This window comes from Gracilinanus agilis, chromosome 4, assembly GCF_016433145.1.
Source record: "Gracilinanus agilis isolate LMUSP501 chromosome 4, AgileGrace, whole genome shotgun sequence".
In the NCBI taxonomy this organism is placed as follows: Eukaryota; Metazoa; Chordata; class Mammalia; order Didelphimorphia; family Didelphidae; genus Gracilinanus; species Gracilinanus agilis.
This window is the reverse complement of record NC_058133.1, coordinates 221283413-221290412: the sequence shown is the minus strand read 5'-3', so window position 1 is coordinate 221290412 and position 7000 is coordinate 221283413.

The following is a 7000-nucleotide window of genomic DNA, read 5'->3' as shown; positions in this document are numbered from 1 at the left end:
TTAATGATTGCCTTAATTTCCCCTTCATTAGAGGTGAGGTCTCCCTTTTCATCTTTGATACTGTCAATTTGGTTTTCTTCTTTCCTTTTTTTATTAGATTGACCAGTACATTGTCTATTTTATCTGTTTTTTCAAAATACCAGCTTCTAGTCTTATTTATTAATTCAATAGTTCTTTTACTTTTGATTTTATTAATTTCTCCCTTAATTTTAATATTTCTAATTTAGTTTTCATCTGGGGATTTTTAATTTGCTCGCTTTCTAGTTTTTTGAGTTGCATGCCCAATTCATTGATCTCTGCCCTCCTTAATTTGTTAATATATGCACTCAAGGATATAAATTTCCCCCTGAGTAGTGCCTTGGCTGCATCCCACAGAGTTTGGTAGGATGTTTCATCATTGTCATTCTCTTCAATGAAATTGTTGTTTCTATGATTTTTTCTTTGACTAACTGGTTTTGGAGAATCATACTGTTTAACCCCCAAGAGCACCTTTAAATGACTTTAACATAGACCTCTTTTCTCACCCTGATAGTAGATAGATAACTGCACATGAGACTAATTTACCTCCTCAGGACTTTCTCCACCAGGCCAAGGGAACTTCTTTAGTTTGGAAGCTTGTGCCATCCCTGAACTACTTAACACACTGGAAGTTTCCTCTGTCCCCTAGGCCTCTCCTTCTAATTGCCTGGTACCTCCCATAACCTCCATTTTAAGCAAGAGGACCAGGCCAAACATGCCTTCCTTCCTCCCCAGGCCGCACCACAGGACTTTCTCGACTAAGTTATCCCTACTCCTCCACAACTCTTCAGCTTTTATACATTGTCTTTCCTCATTAGAATGTAAGCTCTTTGAGGCATTGTCCTTCTGCTTACATTTTATATTTCTAGCACTTAGCACAGTGACTAGCACATAGTAACTATTTAAGAAATGTCCAGTAACTTGCTTAGTAGACTGAAGCTAAGGTTAATTTTATACTTTCTTACTAACAAATACAGATCATTGGACAAAGTGTTCAAGCTCAGTCATCGTATACGTTATGAAAAAAGCATAAATAATTGGTTTTATTGGTAGCAGCCCTATTCTCCAACTTCATGTAGATCACAGAGACAGACACATCATTTTAATAAAACAGTTTTTTAAGAGCATAGGAAGAAAAGAAATACTTTTTCCCAGAAAGATTAATATTGTCCCATGATACTTATTTAAAACATATCTTAAAAGGATTATAGAATAACTTATTAGAGTATAGAATTTAACTTTATTTAGAAGTATTCAGACACAAAGGCAGCTATGTGGCATGATGGATAGAGCTCCAGGCCTGGAGGCAGAAAGACCTGGGTTCAAAACTCCCCAGATGCTTCCCAGCTGTGTAACCCTGTGCAAGTTACTTAACCTCGTTTGCCTAGCCCTTGCCCTTCTGTCTTAAGTTGTTTCTAAGAAAGAAAACAAGATTTATTTTTTAAAAAGAAGTATTCTGACACCAATAGAAATTTCTCCAAAACTAACCTGATCCTCACTATTTTGTTTCATATGTTGACCAAAGTTGTCGTTTACCTGACTTAACTCTTCAGGTATAAGGAAACTCTAGTTCCATTCATGTAGACTTTGAACACAATGGAATTTGTAGCCTTTGTAGTGTCAATAATCTCATGTCAGAATCCTTTTCACAACTGTTTGGTCCATTATGTATAAATTTGTAACAAAAATACATTTGCAAAAGGATTGCTCCAGAATTTGACATGGTGCTAAGAAGTATTATCCTCATATTTCTGTTCCTTTTCTAAGTTTGGAATCTGGAAGTTATTCTCCATCTAGAGTGGTATTTTTATGATGTTAGGGAAACCTTCTCTAACTGAGTTCCCACTGTGTTATCTAGTTTCATTCTACAATATTTATATTTATACATTGTGCATACATGTTTGTGAGCTGCCTATTAATACAAATTAGCAAGATTAAAAACAACTTCTTCTTTTAAACCTTCCAGGAATTTTCTGTCATTAATATATTTCAAGTATAAATCATATTTTGATCAAACCCCAAATCCTGACAATACCCCCAAAAAGTCCACTTTGGGGTGCCACATCTCAGTCCTCATTCTTTTTTACCTCTCTCCAGTCTTTGACACTACTGGTCCACTATTCTCCTTGATGTTCTTATCTCTAAGTTTCCAAAACACTATTTAGTCTCCTGGTTCTCCTCCTACCTATTATTTCTCAGTCTCTTTTGCTGCATTCTCAAGCTGGTCACATCCTCTAACCATAGGTGCCCCATAGTATTCTGTCCCGAGCCTTCTCTTCTCCCTCTATACTACTTGACTTGGTGATTTCATTAGCTCCCATGGACTTAATTCCAATCTCTATGCTGATGATTCTCAGATTTATCTATCCAGCCCTAACTACTCTGCTGGCCTCGACTCTTTGCATCTCAATCTTCCTTTCAGACATCTTGAACTGGATGTCTAATAGATTCTATCCTATACTTAACATGTCCAAAATGAAATTCATTATTTTCTCCCCAAACCCTCCCCTCCAAACTTCTCTATTGCTGTCAGAAGTATTACCAGTCCTCCAAGCTCCACTCTAGGTATCATCCTTGACTCTTCACTATCTCTCACCCCCCATATCCAATCTCTTGCCAAGACTTATTGATGTCCCCTTTGCAACATCTCTCAAATATTCCTCCTCTGCCTTTTGATACTGCTACCTACTTCTTTGGTTGCAGACCATCGTCACCTCGTTCTTGGACCCGCCTGTGGCCGGTCTGCCTACCTCAAGGTTCTCCCCATTCCGTCTCTCCCCAATCAGTCACCAAAACTCAGGTCCAACCGATTCTCCCTCCTACTCAATAGACTCCAGTGACTCCCTGTCACCGCTAGGATAAAGTTCAATATCCTCTGGTGTTTAAAGCCCTTCATATCCTAGCTCTCTCCTACTTTTCCAGTCTTCTTATACCTTATTCTCCACTACCTACTCTTTGATCCAGGGTCCCTGGCCTCCTTGCTAGTTCATAAACAAGATACTCTATCTCTTGGTTGTCCCTCATTCCTGGAATGCTTTCTCTCCTAAGGTCTACCTCCTGGTTTCCCTGCTTTCACTTAAGTCTCAACCAAAATCTCATCTTCTATAGGAAACTTCCCAACCCCTCTTAATTCTAGTGTCTCTCTTTAATTATTTCAATTCTATCCTGGATATAGCTTGTTTGTACATATTTGTTGACTTGCTGTTTCCCCCATTAAATTGTGAGCTACTTGAGGACAAGGACTGTCTTTTTTTTTTCTTTTTTCTTTTTTTTTTTTTTTTGTATCCCCAAAGCTGAGCACTGTCCTAGCACATATAGGCTCTTAATACATACTCCATGACTCACAGACCAATCAGACCCTTCATGGCCAATTAATGAGTAATATCCCTTCGGGTGCTAGTTATTTTGTGTATGTATGCATTTCTTCCTGTTGTCACTGTTTCCAACAGTGCAAGAGGGCCTTACCCCAATGAATTAAGTTAATGTCCATGTTGGTTCGTTGTCTGACTTCTCTGTGAACCTGACATCCTTTTTCAAGTCCGATGACAAAGGCATAGCTCAGGTATATGAACTAATCTATGGACTTGATTCATTGTCAGAACAAAGGTCTCATCATCGGGCTATTAGAGAGAATTCACTTATCAGAGACAGAAAGAGGGAAGAAGGGCTGACCCAATCATTATTCGAGGTAGCGAGACATTCAGAATCCATTCATTCAAAAAATATTTCTTTGGCATCTGTGATACAGAGCTCCTGTCCTAAATGAATTTATTGTCTAATAGATGAAATGACATAATTCGCACTTATATAGTAATTCAGCATTTACAAATTACTTTTCCCACCTCAACTTCATAAGGTGGTTAATGCAGATATCTCCATTTTACAGATATCACTGAGGCACAAAGTTGGATGACTTGCTTAAAGTAACAGGGAGTAAGCAGCAAAGCCAAACTTTAAACTCAAGCCTTTACAGTCTTTTACAGTCTTTCCACTAAACCACTAAACATTTCTATAAATAAAGTAAAATATAGGTTATAATCATTGCCAAAAGGAAGATGAAGGGAAAGTGCTGTGAGAATTCAGGGAAGGGTTATCACCTCTGGCTGGGGGCAGGATTAGGAGCAAATCCATAGAGGAAGTAACTTTTGAGCTGAGCCTTGAGTGGGTTGAAGTTCAACAAGTGGCTGTGAGAGTTAAAGGAGTAGAGAAAGTCAAACAAGGAACTGTGTAAGCAAAGTCATCAACACAATGTGATCAGGAAGATTTAGTGTCAAATGTTTGAGAGTAGCTCTGAATCTTACTATCTGAGTCACTGGTAGGTTGTCACTTGAACTGTCAACTTCATCTATAAAGTGAAAGGGTGATGATAATCTCAAAGATTTCTTCCATTTCCCAAATAAGATCAGAACTAGATCACAAAGGACCGTGGCTGCCAGACAAATGAAGTACTATGAGCTAGCATGTCAAGTATATTCAGACTGTGCTGTACTCACTGGCTATTGACCTCAGCCATTATTTTAAAAGCACCTTAGAAAAGGGACTAAGCAATGACTGCATCTATCTTTTCTTTTAACTATTCATCCAAAATGTATCCAGAAAACCCATTTTCTAAAATGCTAAAAATATTTTATATCCTACTTGTAATAGAATTATAAAATGTGAGAACATCTTATCCATGAGTTCTCTTTACAGTTTTCTTGACAAATGGTTTTTCAGGCTCTCCTTGAATATTTCTAGTGACAGAGAACTTACACTACCTCAAAAAGTAGCATATTTAATTTTTTGGACTACTAGAAAGTTTTTTCTTATTTTTAATTAATGTCCATTTTTCTATATTTGCCTGTTGGGTTTAGTTCTCTTACCTGCTTTCCTGTCTACATGACAGTCTTTCAAGCATTTGAAAAAAATAGATGGAGAAAATGGAGAAATCAATGGTTTTTATCCCTGTCTCTTACCTTACTTCAGCTAGCTGTGACTGGCACTAATTTCTAAGAATGCCCTTTTATTCCATTAAAGACTACATTCAGCGTTCTAATCTTACAAACATCTGTATATGACCATGAATTCCTTCTACCCCACTTTTGAGGACATTGGTACATCTTGGGGAGCAACACAAGAGATAGTGACCTTTCCTAAGGCAGGGCTGAGATATCAACTCCAGCCCACTGTTGTTAAAGAGCTTCTTTCTCTCCAATTGAAGGGCATGGTCAAATGAGCCCATTAGCAAAATTAATATGAATCTGGGTCTTTTAATAGGCTCCATCAGACTATGACCCTCTATTTTGCTGTGTAACTAAGAAGCCTGATTCACTAGCTGCAGCAGAACCCTCCAACTCTATAGCAACACCTAGTGTTACATATCATTCTGGCAATCCATAATGAGATCAACAAGTAAGATAGAAAAAAAATTTTTTTAAAGCAGTCCCAATGCAGAGAGAATAGGGGACACTTACAGTGGCATGGCAGGGATGGAATCTAACAAAAAGAGACTTGAAGAGGAGGCAGAAAGGAAAAGAACGAAGAGAAAACCATGTCACAAGAACTCAGAGAAGAATGTATCCAGGAAGAGATGGTATTCAACGGTGTCAAATGCTGTAAGGAGGTTAAGAATGATAAAAATTGAGGAAAGACCATTATATTTGTCATGTAAGACATCATGAGTAAATTTCAAGAGAGCAGTTTCAGTAGAATGATGAAGTCAGGCATTAGACTGAAAAGGATATAGAATTAAGTGAAAGGAGAGGAAGAGAAGACATCAAAGATAGATAAGTTACTCTTTCATACACTTTTCAACCATTTGTCCCTATCTCATCCAGGCTGGAAGGTCAGGACTCACGCCTGGATCCAGGTCCATCGGCATCGGCATACTCCATCTCTGACCTGAGCTAGTTTGTTCCTCCTTAAGGCAACCTGGTGGCCTCTTACTCTGAGGGACTTGGCATGTTAATGTGGTACATACAACCAATCAGCTGATCAGAACTCTTGAGCTCCAAAGATTTACCAGCCTCAGTCTCCCCATTAGAAAGGGAAATGCAAACCTTCATATTTGGCGTATAGATAAACATTTTAAAGGAGTTTAACTGAGAAGTAATAGATAGAGATGAGAGCTTAGAGGGCTGGTAGTGGGGAGACATGGGTATGGATGTAAAGAGCAAGAAAGGATGCAGTAGCTAAGAATAGATTTACAAATTGGAGATGGCACTGGGGGCAACTGCTAGAGAAATGGAGGCTTAGGATCAAGAGTACAGATGGACAGGCCCACCCTGAGAAGAAGAAAGACCCCCTTAATAGAGGATGATGATAAGGGAAGAAGAAAGATTTTGGTGAATGGCTTTGGGATGGGAGTGGGGGGAGAGAAGGGGAAGAGAGAGAGAGTATGTGTGTGAAGTATAAGGGAGGGTCCTCATAAGAGAGCTGGTGGGTTCTGGGGGAGAAGATGTTGCCAGGGACTTAAAGAGAGATAAGAAGGCATGGAACAGGCATTGAGGGAAATGGGATAGAGAATCAACAATGTCTTGTTTCAGCGAGGGTCCAATTGAGCTGAACACAAGTACACCAAAATGAGATCTAACCAGTTTTGAGAAAAATTGAACTATTATCTCTTAATCATTTCTTACATAGCAGTAGCCTTTCAGGCTTCTTTGTTAGAGTGAGTGGGCTTCTTTTTGTTCTCTCTATATTTTTTAAATGACGTATAAAGATTCTTTTTTTTCTTATCTTATTATTGCTATCCCTTATTGTCTCATTTCTTCCCCTTCATTCCCTCCATCAATAAAAGGCCTCCCTTATAAACAAATAATATAGTCGAGTAAAATAAAATGTCTCACACTGTACCCCTCTTCTGAGAGGTGGGAAACATGATTCAGCATTAAGGTTCTGAGTCATGGTTGTTCATTGCATTGATTAAATTTTTTCTAAGTTGATTATAGATTTAAGTTCTTTGATTTATTTTATTTATTCTTTTTTTATTATTATTTTAAAC